At 42.1% G+C, this 22,984-nt stretch overlaps 1 long non-coding RNA gene across 1 annotated transcript; it reads left to right on the top strand.

Moving 5' to 3' along the window:
• The first annotated feature begins 1,042 nt into the window (after nt 1–1,042).
• Nucleotides 1,043–22,767, top strand: LOC139827794 (uncharacterized). The gene is made up of 3 exons (XR_011738759.1): nt 1,043–2,241; nt 5,754–5,854; nt 21,668–22,767. It is a non-coding gene; the product is annotated as an uncharacterized lncRNA (long non-coding RNA).
• Nucleotides 22,768–22,984: the final 217 nt, after the last annotated feature.

Raw genomic sequence — 22,984 nt, forward strand, 5'->3', positions numbered from 1 at the left:
CCAGTGCCTGCGCTGTCCTCACTGCACTCCCTCACAGCAGCTGCTCCACTATGAGTCTGGATTACTTTCCATGCATACTTGTTTGTAACTACTAATGAAAATCAAGCCTAAAATATTGTGTTTCTTAAGCTATGTCTTCTTAATGTAGCCATTGCCAATCACCTGATCACACTGTGGATTTCGCCTCACTTTAGTTGTCTGGTTGTGCTGAGCTCTAATTTTCTTTTTTCTTTTATTTTCTTGTTCTCTGCAGAGCTTCCTGTTCATCCAGATAAATCTTATTTGCTGATCATCTTTCCCTAATATCTTTTGGTAGGAGATAGAAAGCTTTTCTTACCAAAAACCTGCAAGTTAAGTAGATTTTTTTTTTTCTGCTCTAACCTTTACATTTAAGAGCAGTGACCAACACAGCCTTTAAAATTACTCCTCCAGAGGTTGGTTTGTTTTTTCTAGAAATGCTGACTTGTGTGAGGTGCCACGGGGAGAGGGGCAAAGGGAACAGGGGGCTGAAGCAGAAAAGGTTCATTTCTTAGGGGAAGCACCACGCAGGACACGCACTGCCAGCTGTAAGGGGTGCAACAGGGCAGGCCGAAGTTTCGGGAGGTTTGCTCTGTGAATCGGGCCGCTGTGACCCCCCGGCAGGTGTGGCTGGTGTTTATGGGAGCTGAGCATTTTCTACTGGGAGCACCAGCAGAATGCAAATGTGGAAAAATTGGCAGGAGGGTTGTGCTGGGGGCAAAGCCAAGAAATCACATCCGCCCTGGAGCTGAGTGCCGCGGGCCAAGCGTCACGAATTGTCCCAGAAGGTCGGGCAGCCCCAGCAGCTCTGCGTTGCTTCGTGCCATGGGCCATCACTTGGCAACGACCCGTGTCCCGCTCCTAGGGGCGGCCGGCGCTGCACGGGTCCGTCCTTGGGCCAGGGCGAGGGTCGGGGGAGGCAGCCGGCGAGGGGAGGGACCCTGCGGAAGGTACTGAAATCCAGCTGGAAAGGTCACCCTGTATCTTCCTGAATATGTCATAGAAACCAGGCTGGCAGAGGGCAGACGCAGAGCCGCAGCAGCAGACCTTGAACCCTTGTGCAAATTTGCCAGGGGAAATGGAAAAGCAAACACGGAGGAGCCCAGTGAGAGCTGTGGGGTTAGAACTACCTCTGAATAGCAGTTTTAACTGGACTTGGTTGTTAATTTTGCAACCAAATGGTTTTCATCAGCTATTGCCTGCTCTGATCAGACTCAATAATTTTTCGTTAGGATGTCCATATATCGAACAAATCTTTTACCCTTTCCTTTTTTTCCTTTTTTTTTAGAATTTTCTCTTTCTTTTTCTTCCTTTTTCTTTTAAAACAGAGAAAGAACAAAGAGTGCTCATAAGGACAAAACAGGCTATTTGGTCATGACATCCCGTGAGTGCCTTTCCCGCAAGCAGCCAGCGGTGGGATGATTAGAGCCCTCCTCTGGGACCAGGAAAAACCCAAGTCTGGATGTAGCCCCTGCCAGCTCCAGGCTGAAGGAGCAAACTCGCTGTTTTCCCTCCCAAGTGTTTTCTCTGTTGGGGAGTGATAAGAAATGTATTTTTCGGTGGTTTCTGTGAAAGCTTCTATGCTTGTTGTAGAAAATTGTTAATTTTACAGATTTTTTTGGTTTTGTTTTTGCTTTTTGTTTGTTTGGAGTTTTGTTTGTTTGTTTGTTTGTTTTTATTAATGGTTCACCTCACTTTGGGGCAAGTGGAACATGCGGCTGGCTTGCCAGCCCAGGGAGAAGTACAATCAGTGCTGAATGCCTCAGACCAGGCTCTTGGCTGTTGGGGCATCTCTTGGCTTTTGCAAAGCCCTTCAAAAGCTCTTGGGCTCCTTCCAACCCAGGACAGGAAAGACCTTGAGATTTTGTAGCTTTGTGATATATGGAAACTGTTTTCCACCAGACTCCATTCCTCAGAAAATACATTTGGAAGCAGCCAAGGAAACCGGGAGAACAGCTAAGTCTTCTTCTGTCAAGCTTACTTTTAGTGGGGTCAAGGAATGGTTGGGTTAACTTCACTTCAGGGCTTTTAATGTCATGCCTGCCTTACTGTGTGAGTTTATAATACAGCAAGAGTTTTACTGAAGCATCTTCAGCCAAAAACTGTCATTCCAAAAATCAAGAGGAAGGATATTTTGCTTTGAGACTGGGTTGGGAATCATTGGGACCTTGAGCCTGGTGCAGGAGGAGATAGACAGCCTAATTATCTGTGTGCAGCTCCAAGGTCAGACAACCGGACATCTTAGGGAAACATGTTTTAATGATAGTGGGTTTAAAGGCAAAAAAGTTTGCATGAAAAAATGTTTGCATCACTGCTACTCGGTTGCAACTAAATTACTGGCAAAGCTTCTTGAGAGACGAACTGTCAATAAGTCATGAGTGAAGTCACTGGCAATTAAAGATGAGCGAATATTAGGATAACTGGGAGCAGTATTTGGAGAAGACACTTATCAGTGTACATTAAGAACTTAGTGAAGTGTTTTCATACATTGTTACTCTGGAGATAGATACATCTTTTTCGTTGGTGTTTTCGTAGCTGCTGGCTCAGATGAACCCAGAGGTGGGAATTTTAACTAAAGTTTTCTTTAAGATTTTTTACTTCTCTGCTTTCAATATCCAGAATAATTTCCACTTCAGTTTAGCTTGAGTTGACTGTTACTTTTACTAAGATGAGTTTACACTTTTTGAAAGGATAGGCAGTAAAAGTTTGTTTATGGCACCATTAATTAATTAATAATTCAGCGTGTGCATTATTTATTTTGTACATTACAATTGCCTCTTTGGCTTAGATGTTCTCCATTTGTTGACTGAAGCCTGTCTCTGAAAATGAGTTTCTAAACAGCAATAATTCCAACTCTGTCTAGTTCCAACAGCCTGCATGATAAAATGTTGTGTTTTGATTAGATGTATAATTTACTCCTGGACTGATAAGCAGTAGGCATGGTGCAATCACTCTGCAAGGTTCTTGACATGAAAACTATGTGTGTGCTCTGTATATGTTCTTTTGATGGACTGGTTCGCTCACCCCAACATTACTTGCTAACTTTCCACTAATATGGAACACTAAATATTTATCTGGATTCTCCTCTGAGAGCCATTTCTGCTGTAGGTTGCCAGGAGGGAAGTTGGGTCCTTTCATAACGGACAGAGACTTCTATTTTCCATGTGCTTTTCATAAAGCACATGTGAAGATACAGCTACTTGTGTCAGTTCCCCCCTTGGGTCTGTTCCTCTCCTCCATATAACTTCAAGTCAGCCTTGTGGTCTTCGCTTCTTGGTCACAATAAAATTTTTGTAAAGGCAGGGATGGCTCAGGTGAAAAGATAGCGAGTGGCTGAGAAAAAGAGGTGTTTTGGGTGGTGTGGAACTAAGTAAGAAGTGGGAGCGATCTGCAGTCAGGGAGAGGAGGAAGGAGAGCAGGGCAAGGTCACTGCCCTGGCAGGGTAGGAGAATGTGTCTTTGTCTCAATGATTGCTTTGGATGTCAGCAGCCAGCAGCAGAGCAGTAGTACAGAGCAAACAATGAAAGTGCTCTTTTTTTAATGGCACATATTACGCTTGCCATATATTACAACCAGATAGTGATTAAGTAGCCAATGTATCATTAATGCACAGTTAAACATAACCCTTGCAGAACACATATAAACCTTCTATTTAACAGAGCTCCCTTTTCCAGTGCCATTTGCAGAGACTTATCTATGTAAAGACATACCGGAGCAAACCTCCTGCTAATATCACTTATTTAGGAGACACTTAGGGCCTCTGAAATGATCCTTAACTCATCTTTGTCTTAGAGTGCTGTCTGATGTCTTTCACAGGCAGACGTATCTTCTTATGGTCTTCCTTTTTCCTCCCTGTAGACTCCACTGCAGGGCTTGCCTGCTAGCTCTGATATCTGATTTGCACAGACAGTGGCTAATCCATTTCCACTTTAATAGTAGCTTTGATGCATCTTCCTTGTACTGCACTGTGCTCTCATTTGTTATCCATCCAACCATCCATTAATGTCTAAAATGTGGAGGGATAACAATATTTAGAAGTATTCTCCTCAGATCCTTTGTGGTTCCCAGTGTCTCTAATCTGTTCAGTAAAATTCCCTTTACATTTGTGTTCAGACTTGAAGTTTATTTCCCCATTAATCTTAATTTCCACACCACTTTGAGTCAGTTAAATCTACCGGTCCTCCTCCAGTCCCAGTACAATTATCTCTTTTTTATGTTGTAGGACCAACTCACAGAGTTTCCAGCCTGAATGACTCTACTTTTGCGATCTGTTTTGCTACATTATTCAGTATTCTTTTTATCTTCACTGCCTGTATAAGCTTCCTGCTTTGTAAGTTTGCTTGTTTCAGTTTCCTTGCATTGTCAGCCTTTGCAGTCACACGACATCACATCTGGTCAACGATTCTGATATTATCTGTGACATCTAGGTCTTCCAGGATTTTGACTGATGTTCACCACATCCCTGTCAAGGGTATTCCTCAGCCAATAAATGGAAGAATTAGCAAGAGTGTTCAAAAACCTGCTTATCTTACTGTACTCTCTGCTTTGAATGACTGTGAAAAAGCTACTTTCTCAATTGCTGCATAAAAAAAATCTGGACTACTATCAAACCTTGAAATGGTCCAGCTCTCCACAGATCAAATGTATTCTCAGGGCTTATAAAATATACATGTTGATTTGGATGGCACAGGATGCTTTGTACTGTCGATGTCCCTAATGCGGTCTTACCATCCTAGTACTATTTCTGTATTCTGAGTTTCAGGTGATAATTTCAAAATCAGGAATACCTTGATTGTCTCAGATTCTCCAGAATGTTCTTGACAAGAACATGCGTGATACAGAAATAAGCTTTCTCCTCCAGGCATTTAATCAAGATACCTCCATCTACTCATGGGCAACATTTTTTGTTTTGTCTGATTTATGCCAAAAAGTTAATTTGTGGCAGCAATACAGCTTGGGCATCCTGTATTTGACAGTTCAGACACAATTCTTCCATTCCATAGGCTGCATTTTCACTATGCAGGGCTGCAATGGGTTTCCACAATCCAACATGTTTTTAAAACCCAGATCAGGAGAGAGGTAAGAAAATGAGGAGATTCATGTATTGACAGACAGAGCTGTTATTTTTTCAAAGTCTTTCAGTTCAGGATTTTTTTTTTTTTTTAAATGTGCAAATGTTTAACATGATCTATGATGAACATTTTGGCCCTCGAAGCCTCTCATCCTGCCAAAGCTTCTTGTCATGCAGATATGACTTTCCTTGTCTTCAGCTGAAAGGGACAGAAGATGGGAATGCTCAGCAGCTGGCAGGAGAGAGCTCTTCATTCTCAGTGAAACAGAACGTCTCGCAGCGCTCCTTGCCAGGCAGCCAGTACCAGCTGCTGTAATGACAGCTTCTGGGGCAATGCTGGTTGGCACAAATCATACACCTTGCTGAAATTTCTTTGTAATATTGTGTAAAAGGATGTCTTCTCCTGTTCCATTGTCATACAATTACGCTAACTTCCCTATTTCCCATCAATTTGCTAATACAGCTCCCCACTGTCCTTAATTTTGCTCTTGACTCTTGGGGCAATTTCAAGCAAAATTGCTTTTGAGTATTTTCCACTGACAAATTGAACATATAGGCATTTCCAGGGACCACTGGTAGAGTTAATCTATCCCAGTAGCTTAAGTGACTGCTCTTGTTTGCGTGACGCCTGAATGGTTTAAGTGTATGTTTTTTCTCCATTAAGTGCTCCTCTCAGGACCTGGTTTGACACCTGGTGAACCTAAATGAGAAAGTCTTGCTGGGGGACCCACCACATTCACCTCCTTGAGCCGTGTCTCAGCATGGGTAAGACCAGCCTGCTCTTCTTTGCACAAATACCTGGCCAGACATTTCTCCAAAACAGGGGGCTACCTTTACAGAGGTCACCACACGGGACCCTCACATGTGAAGATCAGATTTCACATAAGATATTGCTGCAGCATCCAGCTCAAGCTAAGTTTGCTTTGCAGAGGGACTTCCAGCTTGGTAATTCTGCAGCCAGACCACAGCTCCTCCCTCACCTTGCATGAGGGAAAGGGAGGACATTTGTGCCAGGTGTGGGATCTGGTGTAACATGAAGGGAGGAGGGCAAGGATTTGGGTCAGGTGTGAAGCAGAGAAGGCAGCCAGAAAGGCTTCTCCAGGGCATGAGAAAAGCGAGAGGAGGCGGGACAGGAGAGCCTGGCCTGCCCTGAGATGAATGCAGGGTGGAGCTGGTGTGTATCTTTATCCCAACAAATATTTCAATCCTGAACAGCCCAAGGTAGGTCTAGTGAAGCGATAAAACTTGGCTTTTTATCTGCACACTGTGAGAAAAACGCATCAAAACTTACTGCTGGATCCAACTATCCTCTCAATATTTTTATTTAAAGGAGTTGGGTTGGACAACTGCAGGGAAAATGTAAAACAGGAAAAAGGCTCTGCCTGCTGTTTAGTTAGGAAGTATATCAAAATAGATTTCAATTATTGGTAAAAATAGACTTCCTTCATATGAAGTAAGACAGATGAATCTTCACTTTACTTTTCTAGGTGGTCAGGTCCTGAACTTCTCCTGAGGCATTTCTCCTTCAGGAATCTCCCAGGAAGGGTCCTCCCATCACAGGCAGTGTGGCTGGGCTGTTGGGACCTTGTAGGGGGTTGCCATCCCCCTGTACCAAGCTCTGCAGCTCCCCAAAACACTTGTTCCTCAGCTTTGTGTTGGTTTGGAGGTGAACCGAGACCTGCTAAACCCAAGGGCTGACACTGATGTCTGTGCTGCTGTCTCCACAGCGGTGTCAGCACCTGATGGATGCGTACGTGCTGGGGTGTCCTGCTTTGCCACCTGCAAGGACAGGTGAAAGACTCTTAAAAGTGCTAAGCACTGACCTAAGCCTGCCTCTGCTGACGTCAGTGGGGATTTTTGTGTTGACTTAGAGAGCAGATTTTCTGAAAATGCCAAGTTAGTGTTTACTCTGCTGCCTCGCGTGAAATGGAGGGTGTGCCTGTCAGCGGGCTGACCAGCAGCCGTTCCCCAGCTCCCCTCAGCCCTGTGCCATGGGCAGCCGCAGGGAGAGTAAGTCCCACTTACGGATGAGCCAGGTGCAACACAGGGTGGGGTGGGAAGCCGGGATAGTTTTGACCTGATGAACCAGATTATCTGGATGTGTTTCAGCAGGGCATATCCACGCAGGTTGCTGCTCCATCCCAAGGCAAGTGCCTGGAGCCATGTAGTTTATTATCCCATTTCTGACCTGGAGTCAGATGCCTTCAGTGAACATATCCCTCTTAAGCACACCCCTGCCTGATTTATTTGAACGTTGGGCTGGGTGAGCTTGGTGAAGGAAGGTAGTATTACAGCGTCATCGCCTTTTCGTTTGGTGGATCCAGTTTGCTTTACTTAAATGCCTTTTTCTGTCCTTGTAGTGACATTGTTTGTTTTGGAGGGGATTGTTTTCTTAATCTATGCCATCTCCCAGAAAACAGTGCAGCTTTTATCTCTGTTATAATTGTTTCAAAATTGAATTTAAAGCACAGGACCAGATTCTTAATTATTTTATTCAGGAAATCTTTGTACTGAACCTAAAGTCACAGTCCTGGTCTTAAGTGAGTGGCAAAGAAAACAGAATCAAGCTCATGTTTCTGTTTCTACACATATTTGAAGAGTCAAATCCTGTTTCTGCAGAAACCCATACCTAAAATTGCCTATGGTTTTCAAAATGGCAAAGATTGAATGTATCAGTCAAATATATGTCAAATATATAGAATTTGATGTTAAAAGTTAGCAGTTAGCTGGTGTTCTTGTGTAGTGTCCCCATATCTTCGAAAAACTTTTGTGCCAGCCTGGAGACTGAAGGCCTCAGGAGCTTGCTCCATAGCTGCACTTCAGCAGTAGCCCCAGTGGTTTTTTTTCTTCAGACTATTAGTTTTCTATCGGAGTACCTACCTTTTTTACCTACCTTTTGTGCTAGACACTGTATAAGCACAGCACTTCATCTTCTGACATCGAGTGCCAGACTGAAAGCAATGGCAAGACTGCCTGATATTTCCTTTTGTAAGTAAAGTGATATGTTTCTTCTTGGGTTAAGTTAATCATGTTCCATCATTCATACCCTCTAACCTGTCATGGAATGGCTTCTTATTACAGAACAGGAAAACACCTGACATTTTTTCATAGGTTTTAAGGTCAAAAGGGACTATGCAAAATACAGACCACAAGATTTCTCCCAGTGATTTCAGTATGAAGCCCAGCAATCTCAAGAGGAAATAATGTCTCTCTGAAACCATTTTATTGAATCTTGATATAAAGGCTTCAGGTGGCAGACAATTCACCGCAGCTCTTACTGAGGTCCTCTAGTTGTTAAGCAACTTCACAATTGAAATGTTATACTTCACGTCCAATAGCAATTTTTCTAGCTTCGGTCTTGCATCACTGGATCTTACTGTTAGATTCAGCAGCTACTACTGTGAAAAATGTTCTCCCCTCACAGAGATGGGATTGCCCATATAATTTTTTATAATCTCAACTAACTTAACTCATGTTTATCAGACTTCAGAAGGATGTTAAGGTTCTTTTTAAGGGTCCTTTCCACTACCCTTTAAACAGAAAACCACTGGCTTTTGTCACTTGGCAAACACAAATAAGATTATTTGGGTCCTCTCCAGTTATCCTCTTTAGAGAACTTCATACCAAAGATCCTCCTTAAGGCAGATAATTCCTATATGTGGAAGCTTAAATAATAGCTCTGCCTATTTATAGCTAAGTTTTCAATTTATTTCCATCCTGGTCCTGTGGGTAAGCTTCTGCCATGCCTGCCATTTCTGAGCAATGAGCGCACTGGGAATTCATGTGACTGTGCACCAGGAGAGCCACACTGGAACACTAGCACATCTCCCACTATCTTCCAGGTTTTGTGTGGGGACAGAAAAAAAAAGTAATGATACCACTAGGAATAAAGGAGAAAAGACAAAAAAAAAAAAGACAAAAACAAAAACAAACAAACACAACATTCTTCGGCTAAACAGCAATGTTCATTTTGAAATTCTGATCCTGACTTAACATTTACAAACCTTTTTGTAAATTGCTTAATATAACAATGACCATTGGGATGCAAGCCATGAGCTGACACATCAACTAGAAAAAAAACGTGGTAACGTGCTTTGTTATAGACAAAGAGATCTCAGTTTGGCTGCTTCCATACAGCCGTCTAGTACTACCTGAGAATACTACAGGGTACCAACCTCTTCACCAGCTATAGATTGCTCATATATTCATATCTCATGACAGATTTCCCATGTCATATCTGTGAGCTACATGTGGGCGTCCCATGTTCCCTGCAACTTCTTAAATGGCACCATGTGCCCAGATGTGGACAAGGAGGGAAGCCATGCACTTGTTTACTCTGAAATTTAACTGATGTACAGGTACAAAGTACTATCTTTGGATTTCTTTAACCATACAAGTCTGAATTGGTTGTTGCATCACTACAGAGCCACTATCACAGTTTTCTGGAGTATGTATGGTTTACAGTGTGTGATTATTTGCAAACTATTGTATCATCAGTGAGTTTGTGTACCTAGTTACAGTAAAGCTGCCTTTAAGTAAATTACAATTTATTCTGAAGAAAAGACTGTAAAGAAAATGGAAAATTCATTTCCATTTTAGCTATGAGGGAGGATATTGTAAAACTAAGTGACAGTACTAATGAAGAAAAGCTACATGGAAAGAGCCACTGAAGAGCAGGGTGGATCTCTGAGCAGATATGCATTAGACATTATTTTCTTCATCTTTGTGTCTCTGGTCATGGTAAGGTACTGTGTAACAGAGATGATGAACTGATTGTTAAATGTCCATTTATAAAATCATGTGCTTGATAAAAGTTATGCGGCATTGGACAGGGCATGAAATGAGACGCTCTTAATGTGCATACATGAACTGCTCTGGAGAGTGGATTCAGGAGGCTTTGGGTCTACTTTGTAGTCCATGAGCATTGTGTGAGATAAGAAAAGGGAGAGAAAATCAGAGACTCTTGACCCACTAGTCACGTGTCCATTCCTGGCATTTCAACGATATTTCTATTTTGTTGGATAACCTCTTATAGAGATTGTCATGGCTTTAGCTGAGGGCAAACTGACCCTTAAGAAAATGTACGTGGTCACCCAGCTGCTGCCTGGGGTGTTTGGGCATGCCAGGTCCAGCACAGAAGCCCCATGAGGTGCCCAGGAATGGGGAGCTCCAGAGTTCTGAGTTTGGCTCTAACAACAACTGAATTTCTGAAGACCTTAGATTTCAATCAGGAATAGCAAAAGTAGAGCTCATAAGGACTGCGGAAATAAACAGGGCCAGTTTGCCAAGGGCTTCAAGCCTACCTGTAGAAACTACATCATTGGTTCAGACAAAATGCTGAAGAACCTGCCAGTGCCTTGATATCTGATTAACATCAAAGCAGAGGAGGAGGAGGTCTTTCAGTTTCTGCTGTATCTGAAACAGCCACACCATGTCAGAGGCTTTGACTTTTTAATTTGCTGCCCTATCAATACCCAGAAGGGTGGAACTGGGAAAGGATTTGCTCAGAGCATTAGGAGATAGGGCTTAGCTTGGAGGAGCCCTGCAAGGCAGGCAGAAAGAAAGGGCTGATTCTTTTCCAAGTCAAATGTTTGATGAATCAACACTTCAAATGATAAAGGAGAGGCTTTCAGAAAAATTGAATCTTTCTATACGCTGTCAGTTCCCCTCCACCAACATCCACAAATTGACTCCTCTCTCTCTTGGCCTCAACTCAGTCAAGATAACTAACTCAAGGTCTTCCTAGTTCAAACCTCATCACAAACTCTTCCTTCTTTTTAATTCAGTCCACACTTGTTCAGCCCATACCCATATAATCCAGTGGTACAGTCACAACTAATATTACTCGCTTGTATTCTAATCCAGCCAAAAGTAAGAAAATATTTACAAGATGCATCAGTGTAGCTATTCGCTTCAGAAAAAAAATGTGTCATAATGTTAGGACTTTGGGGGAATATATCACAATACCAACATTATTTTCAACAAAAATCTAAAGTTCTTCAAGGTAATACATGCCTACACAATGCAACATCCATTATCAACAGTTTGGTCAGTTGTCCCTAGTGTAGGCTCCTGGACTACTGAAAATGAACTGGCTAAGAACCGAAGCTGAGAAATAAATGTCTGCTGCTTGTTTCTTACCTACCATGAACTTGCCTATGCAGGCAAACATATCATTAATTACCTGCAGGTCATTTCAGGATATGACAGCAAAGAATTTCATTAGGAAGAAAGACTATGTTTCATTTGGCGTTATGAAAATTTCTGCACTACCACAAATCAGTCAGAACTTTGTCTACACACTTACTTGGTTTAGGCTGAGATTCATAGCACTGATAGCACATTTATTCATTACTGGTTTTCTTACAGGAAGTCTGAAATAGGAAAATTTAAGAAGGTCATTAGAGACAAGAAGTGGGTAGGGTTAATGTTTTATTTAAAAAAAAAAAGGGGGGAACAAGAAAAGGAGTAATTTCACTTCCTGGATTTTTGCAAATAGTAATCCAAAACATGGTAATTTCAGTTATGAGGTTATAAGAAAATCTGCCACAAGTCATTAAAAGTTAAAATTTATTACTAAATTGAGATCCAATAGTGGCTACGTCACTTTGCCACTAGAGGGTTTGGAAATGTATAGACCAATTTATAGACAGTGTATCAGGAAAATTTTCATTTTACATTGTAAACAAGATGGGTCACAGCATTTCCCTGAATGACTTCTTTTCCAAATGGGTACTTTTTTTAGGAGATAATTTTATTTAGAAATGAGAGATGGAAAGCTCACAGCATCTAAAGCCCTTCCATGATTAATTGCCATTACTACTTGGAAGTTAATTTCTAGCCTGTATTTGTTACTCTACAACTCATAGCCTTTGAACTTTATATTACTTTTGCCATATTGAACTCACTTTCATTTTTGAAATAGAGGGTACTCTCCTTGGGACAGCCAGAAGGTCACAGTGGCCTAGTGGCAGCTCAACATGCAGGGCTGCGGGAGGCCTCTGCTCTTTTTCAGCTCTGCCATTGGCCACTGGCCAGTTCACAGAACCACAGAATGTCAGGGATTGGAAGGGACCTTGAAAGATCACCCAGTCCAATCCCCCTGCCAGAGCAGGAACACCTAGATGAAGGTGGACACAGGAATGTCTCCAGAGAAGGAGACTCCACAACCTCCCTGGGCAGCCTGTTCCAGTGCTCTGTTACCCTCACTGTGAAGAAGTTTCTTCTCAAATTTAAGTGGAACCTCCTGTGTTCCAGTTTGTACCCGTTGCTCCTTGTCCTATCATTGGTTTTCACTGAGAAGTGCTTGGCTCTATCCTTGTGACACTCACCCTTTATATATTTATTAACATTAATGAGGTCACCCCTCAGTCTCCTCTTCTACAAGCTAAAGAGACCCAGCTCCCTCAGCCTTCACTCAAATAACCCCTCCATGACTTATGTAAGGACATAAATCTCAGTGAAATGCAACCAAGGAGACTGTTTAAATGAAACACCACCACCTCTGACATTTTTTTTCATCTAAGTCAATAGACACATTGAGTAAATTCCCTTAAACCCATACTTCTGAGATAAGCTGTTTTCTGGGGTCCTGGATGTGCAGGACTGTGCACAGGTGCAGTTTTTTTCCCCAACCCACCAAGGGCCCCAGGGAGGAAAGGGTTGGTAGCCCACCCTCTTCCTTGCTGGCTTCCCCTAGGCCGTGGGCTTCACGCTTCTCCCAGCCAGATGTGCTCCAGCCTCTAGGGAACCCAGTGCCCTCAGTGCCACCAAGGAACTGCTCTGTCGTAGGAGGATGTGTAGCAGAGAGAATCACGCCATCTGTCATAGGACCAATGGCCTCTTAATCGATCAGCAGTCTTGTTGGATGAAGTGGAAAGATCTGCCAGCAGTATCTTGTCCAGGCTGTTATCTCTCATTTTTTCTCAATTAAAATAATATACCAATAATATCTGATTCTGGCAGTACTCGGACTACAGAAGAGTAGCGTGCAGTGAAGCTGTTTAGGGAAAGTCAATTAAAAAGTTGAAATCAATTATTTTAAAATCACGACTACTCGGTAAAATCAATTTTTGAGAGTGCTGTTCATGTAGCTAGCTTTGAGATGTTTGAGGGTTTTATTTTATTTCATTTAGAAAATAAAGCCCGTTACCTCTGGTTTCCTTTACCATGTAGCATCTGTGCTGGTTTTAGCTGGGATAGAGTTAATTTTCTTCACAGTAGCTAGTAAGGGGCTGTGTTTTGGATTTGTGCTGGAAAGAATATTGATAATACAGGGATGTTTTCATTATTGCTGAGCAGGGCTTACAAACAGTCAAGGCCTTTTCTGCTTCTCAGACTGCCCCACCAGTGACAAAGAAAATATGCATATACCTATTAGATCTTTTACTTTCTTCTGATTGCAGTGAACTCCACCATGAGTGAGAAACCCAGAAAATGAGTATTTTTTAATTTTGCTTTGATCTGCATTTATTTGGTAAATACTTCTATTCATGAACAGAAATTGTTTAAAGACAGCAAAAGTAAGGCATCGCATGTCCTGTGTCCACATTTACCAGAAGAGCATTAATTACACACACTTCACCAGCAAATAAGGGTGTGGGGTGTCAGGACTGCTCTGCCCAACTGCTGCCAGTGAATAAAGGAGTCCCAAGGGGCCGATCAGATTGTCAGACTTTGGGATGGGCAGCAGAAGCCCAGAGAGGTGACCCAAAGTGACACAGCGTAAGGCAGCAGCAGCGCCTGACAGCAGCGCAGAGGAGGTGTAATCTAGGCGTCCTGATTACACATTTAATGCCCTTTTTCCTGGGTGACAGCACATCCCCCCCCAAACCAAACCTAACGTTTTATCTGGGCCTGCTCTCTAGGTTGTTCAGTCCACCCTCCCAGTCCCCCTCTCTGCATTCCCCGGCACCCCAGCGCCTGAGCCCTTCTGCCGGGACTACACAAAGTCCCTGTTTGTAGTTACCTTTCAGTAACTGCCACATGGATCTCAGAAGCTCTCGGCTCAAGGTGTCACCAGAAGGGTGCTTTTCCATCAGTATTGTGCTGAGGCTTTCGTTTTAAATGATTTGTGTTATTCCGTGTCACGAAGGCATCCCGAAAATCAATTTAGTTGGACAATAAATTCCAAACCAGAGTTTTTCTAGCGGGAAATTTATAGCCAATAAACCAACTAGAAACAGGGTTTATAAAAAATACTTAGCTCTCTGACAACATGAAACACTGATTCAGATACCAGTTGAGGACATCATTGGGAGTATGACCACATAAGAACAATGAGAATCCACAGTGTGCATGCATTCACTTGCAGGAAACAAAACTAGAGGCCTCTCACTCATGGGTACCCAGAAGAAATAATCACTTGCCTGGGTTAGGCAAGGGCTCACTCAAGCATATTTCTAGAAGACAAAAACAACCACTCACCAAATGAGGAGGTGAGGCACTCTCAATCCCAGGAAGTCTTCTCAGATGGCATCCCAGTCTAAGGGGAGGGCTCCAGTTCACAGACCTGCTGCTCCAAGGGGATCTTCCATGGGCCTCATTTTATGGCCTGGTCAGATCTGGTTGTGGGCACTACAACATGGTCCAGAAGCTTCTCAGCTTCCCTGGGCACTTCCTTTGTTGAGGACCCTGTCAATCAACTGAGGGTCCCACCCCTCCTGCCCCCAGAGCTGGTGGAGGTGAAGTCACCCTACCCTGGGGTAGGGGAGGATGTGACTGTCAGCATGTTGGCGCCACCCTGGATGTGTATGTGGGGACAAGTGCAATGGGGCACAAAAGGTGCTAAGGAGCCATCAACTGCCCTATTGGAGGCTCTGTATCTCATCAGGGGTGTGCAGCTGCAACACCCTGTAATTCTTCTGCATATCCAGAATTGTGAAGGTTGCATTCACAATGACAGTGCTGACAGGACTCCTGCTCTGAGGAATCTGGGATATTAGGGTACACAGATAGCAATAAACGCTTAATTTTAACATTGCTTTTGCTTTATGATAGACAGTTTGTATGGGCTTTGGTTGGCTTCAGTGAAATTTGCTATCACATTAATATAATGAGATTAAACAAAGGTAAAAGGCCATTAAGGCTGGAAGATCAAAGCTTCAAAACTTTGCTTAGGAGATGCCTAATAAGTTAGCAAAAGGCCTAAATGTTTGAATTCAGCCCCTTTGGCATACCTTCTGTGATAACGCTTTCACTACCTGACCATATACTACTTTTTCCAGAGGCTTTCTGCTTCATTCAGCACACAGCTGATTCTTTTCAACATTAGTATTGCAAGATATTAGTGTGGGAGAGGGGTGCAAAAGGCAAGGTGTGCAGGAGGAAGTCATCTGGCATACTGGCAAGGGTTGCTTATTTCAGGTGTAAATGTGACAGAAGTGAGGCCTTGAAATCCAAACATCTCCAGAAACAGTTGTAAGAGTTGTTAATATATAAAAGACTAATGACAAATGAGTTTTAGCATAAGTTTCAAGAAAGGTGAATTTTTAAACTGGCAACCAAGCATTCATTTTGCTAGATTCAAATTAAAGCAATTAGCTTTTCTGGAACTCAGCATTCATTCTTTCTCTTGACTATAAACGAAAGAATTAATCCAAATCTTGTTCTGGCCTTCATCAATGTCTTTTGGCCCGATTTTAGTTGAGTAAATGAAGGGACTTACACAAAACAAACCTTTTTTGCACTAAATTCATAAAAAAAGGCAACTAGCCAAGAGGAGCATCCAAGTGCAGACAAACTGAGATACCTCAAGCTGTCTTACCTCCACTTATGAAATCCCTACATAATCAGTCTATTTCTTTCATAATTGGTATTATGAAGTTCCCTGTGTAATGACAGAGAAACATTATGTGCAGCAACCACTTGTTATGGTTATTCCCTTTCTGGAATTTTGTTCAGGGAGGAGGTTGACCCCATTAGCAGCAAAACAAGGCAACCTACTGCATTTGATTTATAGCCCCTCACTTTGCAGATGTGGGAGGGTTGGAGGGAATCACCTGTGGCTTCATTACTCAGTAGTGTAAAGTAGCTAGACTTTGTGAATTAAATAAAAAGTCTAGTTTTTCAAAACAGCCTTTGGAAATTTGGTTTTTGGCTGAAATGTAAGTTGAGAAGGCCTGTACACAACTGCACAAAGACTACACGAGTTGCGCTGATTATGTGTCCCTGGAGAGCCCAAGAAAACAGGAAAGGGAGCCAGCCAAGAGGCATATTTAAGAGAAGGTTCACAAACCTCCCTATTACCTTTGGGAATGCTTCCAAACTCTAAAGCTGAGGAAAAAGAACCTGTAATTGGCAAAATAAATAATCTGCACTGTACAATATGTGATGTCTCAGGATGATTTGTGACATTTAGTAATATCGTGTGTCATGAACAGCACCAAGGGAATAATCCACAGAAATACAGCTGGTTGAAAATTGCTCCCAAGACCATCTCTAAATGAACAATTAAGCAAAAATTTTGCCCATTTTATAAGCAGCGTAGCACAAAAAACTGTTTTCTCATCACAAGAGAGGTATTGCAAAACGGAAACAGTCTCAAAAATATTCTTACTGGAAATTCCTTGACAGAGATAATTTAGATATTTTTCATAATTTGTTATTTTAATTTTGAAATTGTTATAGCTAGAATAAGTCAATGCTATGATACTGTTCTTTATCAGTAATTAAACTTAGAGTGGCCTTGCTGTCATATATGTGCAAGAAAGGCAAGTTTAGTATTTTACTTCCTCCAAATAGCTATATACAGATAGTACTTACAATTAATTTTTCACAGATGATAACCTGATTATACCCAATTTAAACTTGAACTACACGGAAAGGCATGTGCATTAATCAAGAGACTTCAGGTATATTTACATTTTTTTCTGCTCAGCATTAGTCATCTGTGGGGGACATTATCTATAAACAGTAACAGGGAAAAGGCTTTTATCATGCATTGCCCACTGTTTGTAATTTTTTCAAAGAGACCTAGTGGGAAAAAGATTTTTCTCTGTATTAGAAATTTCCTTTGCTGAAGAGTTACTTTTTACCATAAATCTGTAGCTCTACCACGTATGCTTTTATTGGTAACACTTGCCAGGAGAAAAATGTTCTCTCTGTTACCTGAGCCACGCATAACCTTCTAAGTAACTGTAATTAATGTCATACCATGAAAGGTGATGTAATTAAAAGCATTTATGGTCTATGGCGAAAGGAGAAATGGACTTTTGCAGTGCTATTTTTCTCACTAGAATAAAAGAGGAAGCCAAAATTTGCTTCTAATGAAGATTTTGTCTTCATAACAGACTGGCGCTACAGCACATTTCAGCCAGATTTGAGAGACTGTTACTGTGTAGGAAGGACAATATCCATAGCAAACTGAGGCACTACCTGCTGATTTCTGGTTCCTTTTGTGTCATCATTTACTTTCTGCCACAGGTTACATCCTTGCTGCTACTATGCTCTATTTTTATCATCATTTATGCAAACTAATAAATATGCCAGCAGTGCAGTTGCAATAAAGCCTGCTAATTCTTGCCCTCAAACCTGTAAATGTGTTGTGGATAATGCCCATATACATTCCAGCATTAGCTCAGACCTAAATCTTCATGAATTTTTATCCTATCTCTCAGCAATGCTATCACTGCTACAGACCAAACAGCATCTTCTGCATGTGTATACTTCCTGGGGACTGCAGGAGAAAATATGCAGGAGAAAAAATGGCCCAGAGCCTAGGCAGGGAATGTCACGAGTCTGTGTTTGTGCAAAAGAAATGCTTGGTCTATCATGGGAGCTCTTAAACACTACCTCAGTAAAATACAGCGCTGCAAGGGAAAGCTGCAGTGCATGAAATCAGAATAAGATTTATTTGAGAACTAACATCTGGTTTCCTGTTACATGTTTTCCCATTCTAATCCAGATTACATCTTTATTAACTTAGACATGTACGCATGGATTTCATAGAAGTACAATATCATCATCTGGCCACACAGATGTCTACCTGGGCAAGGGAAGAAAAAAGTATAATCCCCCAAATCCCTCCTTCAGCTGTATTCTCACCAGATCACCATTGCACACATTTTCATTGACTTAAACCTGGATTCGCCTCTCCCCAGACCACTTTCTTTCTAGTGTGCTCTAAGGGCCAGCACTGGGCTGTCCCCACTGGTACATGAGCGCTTCCTAGGGCACGCATCCTAATGCACTGAAGGCGCCCTGTATGCAGAGCCCCCGCCATCCTGGGTCTGCTGATGAAGGACATTTCAAGGGCAGTAGGCATGCAAATAAGTCAGCCTTTCAAGAAACCACATTCACTTCCATTGCTGTCAGTGCAGTTAAATGGAGAAATTACTGCTTAATATGATGGCAGAATGGTGACAGACCATTGTCCACATGGTGTCCTGGCTCAGCAGAGTAATGAACCGCTCCATTGTTGGAGATGTTTTTCTGTGCATATGGCAGAATAACATTTTGCACACAAAAGCAGGATTTTCCAAAACTTAGTTTAAGCAGCCTTGCTACTCTGACTACAAAATTTGCCAGTGTATTTGAAGACATGAATAATATCCTCTCCAGGTTATATCTTGCAATGTCTCTGGCAGACACTTTCCTGCCATGGTGTGTCCAGGAAAGCAGCACCTCAGGAGGGCTCTGAGGAGTTGAGCTTCATGGTATTCACTTCCCAAAAAAATATTTAGAGCCCACTTCTGATGATACCCCTGCAATTTTTTGCCTTGGAACTAAAGGTTTTACAGTTCCATTCTGAAATAAAATATTTAAATACTCGTTCCTCCTGGACTTACCTGGCAAAATCTGAACTCTTGCAAATAGAAGGGAGGACTCCAGGGCAGTGGAGTATTTTCTCTTAGCATATTGTGGGTCAGGCTCTGTGTCAGAAGGCTATTTTGACAATATCTCTATGGTTCATGAAGAAAGACTTACGCCTCATCTTTGCACTTGCTTGGGAAAGACCCAGTCACCACCATCGTGATAAGGAGTTCTCAGGAAAAACAAGAGGAAGTATTCTTTGCTAAATATTAATTTGGCTTATGGTAGCTCTTTATCATTGGAGGTGAGAGGGGAGGTACAGGAGAGCCTTTGCTCTTTACCTTTCGACTAATAAATGGTAATAATAGCCTCTGGGAACACCATGCCAAAGTCTTCTTCATAGATGCCCTGAGGTATCCCCACATCTTAGCATAACTTTTTTCCTCTGAAATTTCCCTGCCTCTCCCATTTCAGCCCCAGCTGGAGCCTCCCTTTCAGGCAGCCCCAGGCCCTGCACTGGTGTCCCAGCACAGGTGTCCCAGCAGGGCACTGCTCCCTGACCTTGCCCACAGCTGGCACTTGCTGGAGCACAGCGATTCCTTACTTGGCAGGCACAGGCACACTTGGGAAAGCCACACTCAGCACCTTAAGGGGTGAAGCACTCTGTGTCAGCCCATCACCCTCACCCAGCCCTGCTTACAGAGAGGACCTCTCCTCCAGTGGCTCTTGGCCCCTTTCTAAAGGAACTTCACACCGATCCCTGAAGATGGTAGTGGTACCTCCTCCACACTCAGCTTCTCTCTTGGCCACTTTTGAGAAACTTGTCGCATGGGCAAGTGCTGGTTTATGGATGTGTAAGTCAGAACTGTGCAAGTTTATGTATTTGTAAAGTTTTTTACTCCTTCTTAAACCATCAAAGAGTGGTTAAAAGCTTATAACTGAGGTTTAAAGGGACAGGAGAAATCTGCAAAGAAATCCTTACTGTAGTCTTCTATCAGAACTTTATACAGAAGGTTCCTTAAAAAAATCCTAATATTTGTAAAATTAATATTTTCTCCCTCAGTATATTCCACAAGCATTGCCTCATAATAGTTTCAGCTTTAGTGTAGAGTTTATGTTATAGTAGAACAAATACCTGAGCAAAGTAAACATGCTTTACCTGACTCTAGGAAAAGGAAAAGAAGAAAAGTGGGGTTTTTCTCCCTTGTGATGTTTTTCCTCCAGGGTTTATTTTCTTCTCCTAACACCTAATCACAAAGGCGGCTTAACACTTTGGTGTTGAGGTATGGCTCCCCCATCAGAGGACTGTTAGGCAGAAGACAAAGATGTTTCCTTTCCCTTCTAACCATATTTTTTTTCAAGGCAAACCATGATTTGGCAGGCTGTCAAAAGGAGGCATTTGCAATGTCCCACAGTGGCCACGGCTCAGTGGGATGAGCTGTTGTGGTGGCCTCACTCCTGCAACCTAGACAGCGCCGTGAGAGCTGGGAGTCCGCCAGGCTACGTCATCCCACCTTCCAGCTAACACAGAAGTACCGTGTCCAGTCTTGCCTGATACAAGCCCACAACATTTCCAGCACTCTAACTTGCTGCAATACTCAGTGGGAGTCTTAATTTAGCTCTCACAAGTGAGGAACACTTGTGTGCTCAAACCAGTGATATTCAGGCATGTCTCCAGAAATATAATATTCTTCTTAAGAATGATATTCTCTAATATATGTCTTTTAGATTTGCAAAGTGATAGCAGTATAGCCCAAATGAACAATTAAAATTTGGCAGACTACTTTTCAGTTCCAATTTAGAATAACAAGAACTACATCAGAGTTTTAGTTAACATTTCACTATCTCTAGTCATCAAAGAATGATGTCTAAAAAATTAGCATTTTAGGAGAAGGTCTTTGATAGCCAGCAATAAAATTCTCATACCTAGCCTGAAATCATTCCCATCTGCATTCTTTGTTGACTTATAATTTATGAAGTCTCATTAATAAAATCAGACAGATAGTAACCACACCTAAATCTTCATCTTAACACAAAACAGACTCCACATAATTAGGGCACTAGCTATTATTTTACCTCTTTGCTCTGCCCCTCCTGCGTTAGTATGATTCGCAGTTCAAGAGGGAAAGAGTCAAAGACTTTTCACAATATATTGCTTTAATCTCACCTTATGCTTTGTTGGTGCCTTCTGAGCAAACTAGGTTCTGAATATCCCTTCATTGGGAGGCAACTGATTAGCAGCTTGATTATTTGGATCATGTCCAGGAAAAAAAATAAATGGTCACTTCAGCTACAGTCTTGCCTGCTAAAGGACTTAAAGAGTGTTTTTCCTATGGTATCAAAAGAATTCATAGAGCAAGACTTGTACAGCAGATATTTTTCCAACATGCGCAGTGCCACTGGGCACAGTACTTGAGGAAACATGACTATTTATTGTCAGTATACTGCAGAAGTCAGGGAGCACAAAGGGTAAGGAAAGATTACTGCAGCAGGAGTTGGCTTGGGCTGTTTTCCAACACTAAGACTGTGCAGTATAGAACATCCTTTTATAAATACAACCTTTATAATGTATTACATTGGCCTACTAATGCTACGAGGAATGTTTTATTTGGGTTTATGCAGTTTTAACAAAGTCTGGTAAGGAAGTATCCATCATTTATTACTTCTGATGGAATATTTTGTTTCAATAAATCAAAATTTCAATAGAAAAATGCCTACAGAAAATGGTATTTCACAAAAAAAAAAAAAAAGGGGAAGGAAAGAAAAGGAAAGGGTAAAGTTCACAGCTTTCAGGTGTAGAATGAACATTTTCTATCTGAATTACAGATCAACTTACATCTGGGAAGGATGTTTCCTACTGGTCCCCACCTCTTCTGTGATCCTGGCTCCCTCAGCACAAACACCCCTCAGTGCACCTGCATGGATTGTGTTGAAGCTGCTGCCTTGCCGAACAGCCAGCTTGGCCACTGCTTGCTGCGGCAGGGAGCCTGCTTCCCATCACCCACAGACACGCAGCAGAAGCTGAGCACTGAACTCATGGGACACCATGCCAGAAGCAGATGACCAGCTATCTTTTGCCCTATTTGTCCTTCAAGCCACAGCAAGGTTTCCTCCCAAGTCCATGGGAGGAGTGTGTGCTGCCTGGTGCACATGCAGCTCCCCAAAACCTAAGGCTGCTCCTTCACCAGGGACCATGAGACCACAGCTGCAGGCCAGGGGGAACGGTGGCCTCTTCAGCGCTGCCTGAAAATATTCACTGGAAGAGAGGAGTCTCCCCATCACCAAGAACAAGGAATTGCCCGTACTCACACATTCAGCTCAGCCATTTCAAAACTGGAAAGGCCACCATTTCCTCACAGTTAATAGTCTCTTGCCCCCTCAGTGTTCAAAGTAACTGACTTACAAAGCAGCTGAAAAGATGAAGGTAACAGAGTAGCCATTGCCCAGGATGCAACAACAGGTGATCCCCATGAAGGGTCTAACAGGGTCTTATTTCCTATCTAATCAGTAATTAGCTGGCCAGTGTGATGAGGGTGTGTGTCATTAGTAAATAAGGGTTAAAAATGGGGCAAAAAACCATTTCCTCTTATTGGATTTTGGAGCAGGGATATGAAAAGCAGAATGACTGTCAATGCTTCATTGTGTTAAATCATGTAAACTTGGCATCATGTTTTGAAGTAAAATTTTCAAAGCAACTTATAGAAAACATGAAAGCTGACAATCAGTCAGACATATGCAGGAAGATAATAGTATCATCATAGACCATATCTTAAAACCTGTCCATTCTTTTGTTGGCGGAAGTAGCCATATTTCTCTTCTGATTGTAAGAAATAATACTGTGAAAGTAATACTTAAAATAAATTGTAAAAAATATTTAAATAAATTTAATTATTGACAAACTGCTCATGAGCAGAAAAAAAGCAAAATAGTCTCACCGTCATCTCATGTAATACTGATTTGGAAGACAGTGGCTGATACTGAAGTTGCCACAGTAGTGTTTTTAGATTTAGATTAACTGCAAAGGCCTTCTGCCAGCATTTTGGAGGTTCTCTGCAACATGTTTAGACCCTGAAGTTTTAACAGAAATTAATAACAACATACCTGTATGTCAGGTACCTACAACAGTACATAGGATATGGAAAG

This window comes from Patagioenas fasciata, chromosome 4, assembly GCF_037038585.1.
Source record: "Patagioenas fasciata isolate bPatFas1 chromosome 4, bPatFas1.hap1, whole genome shotgun sequence".
Taxonomy (NCBI): domain Eukaryota; kingdom Metazoa; phylum Chordata; class Aves; order Columbiformes; family Columbidae; genus Patagioenas; species Patagioenas fasciata.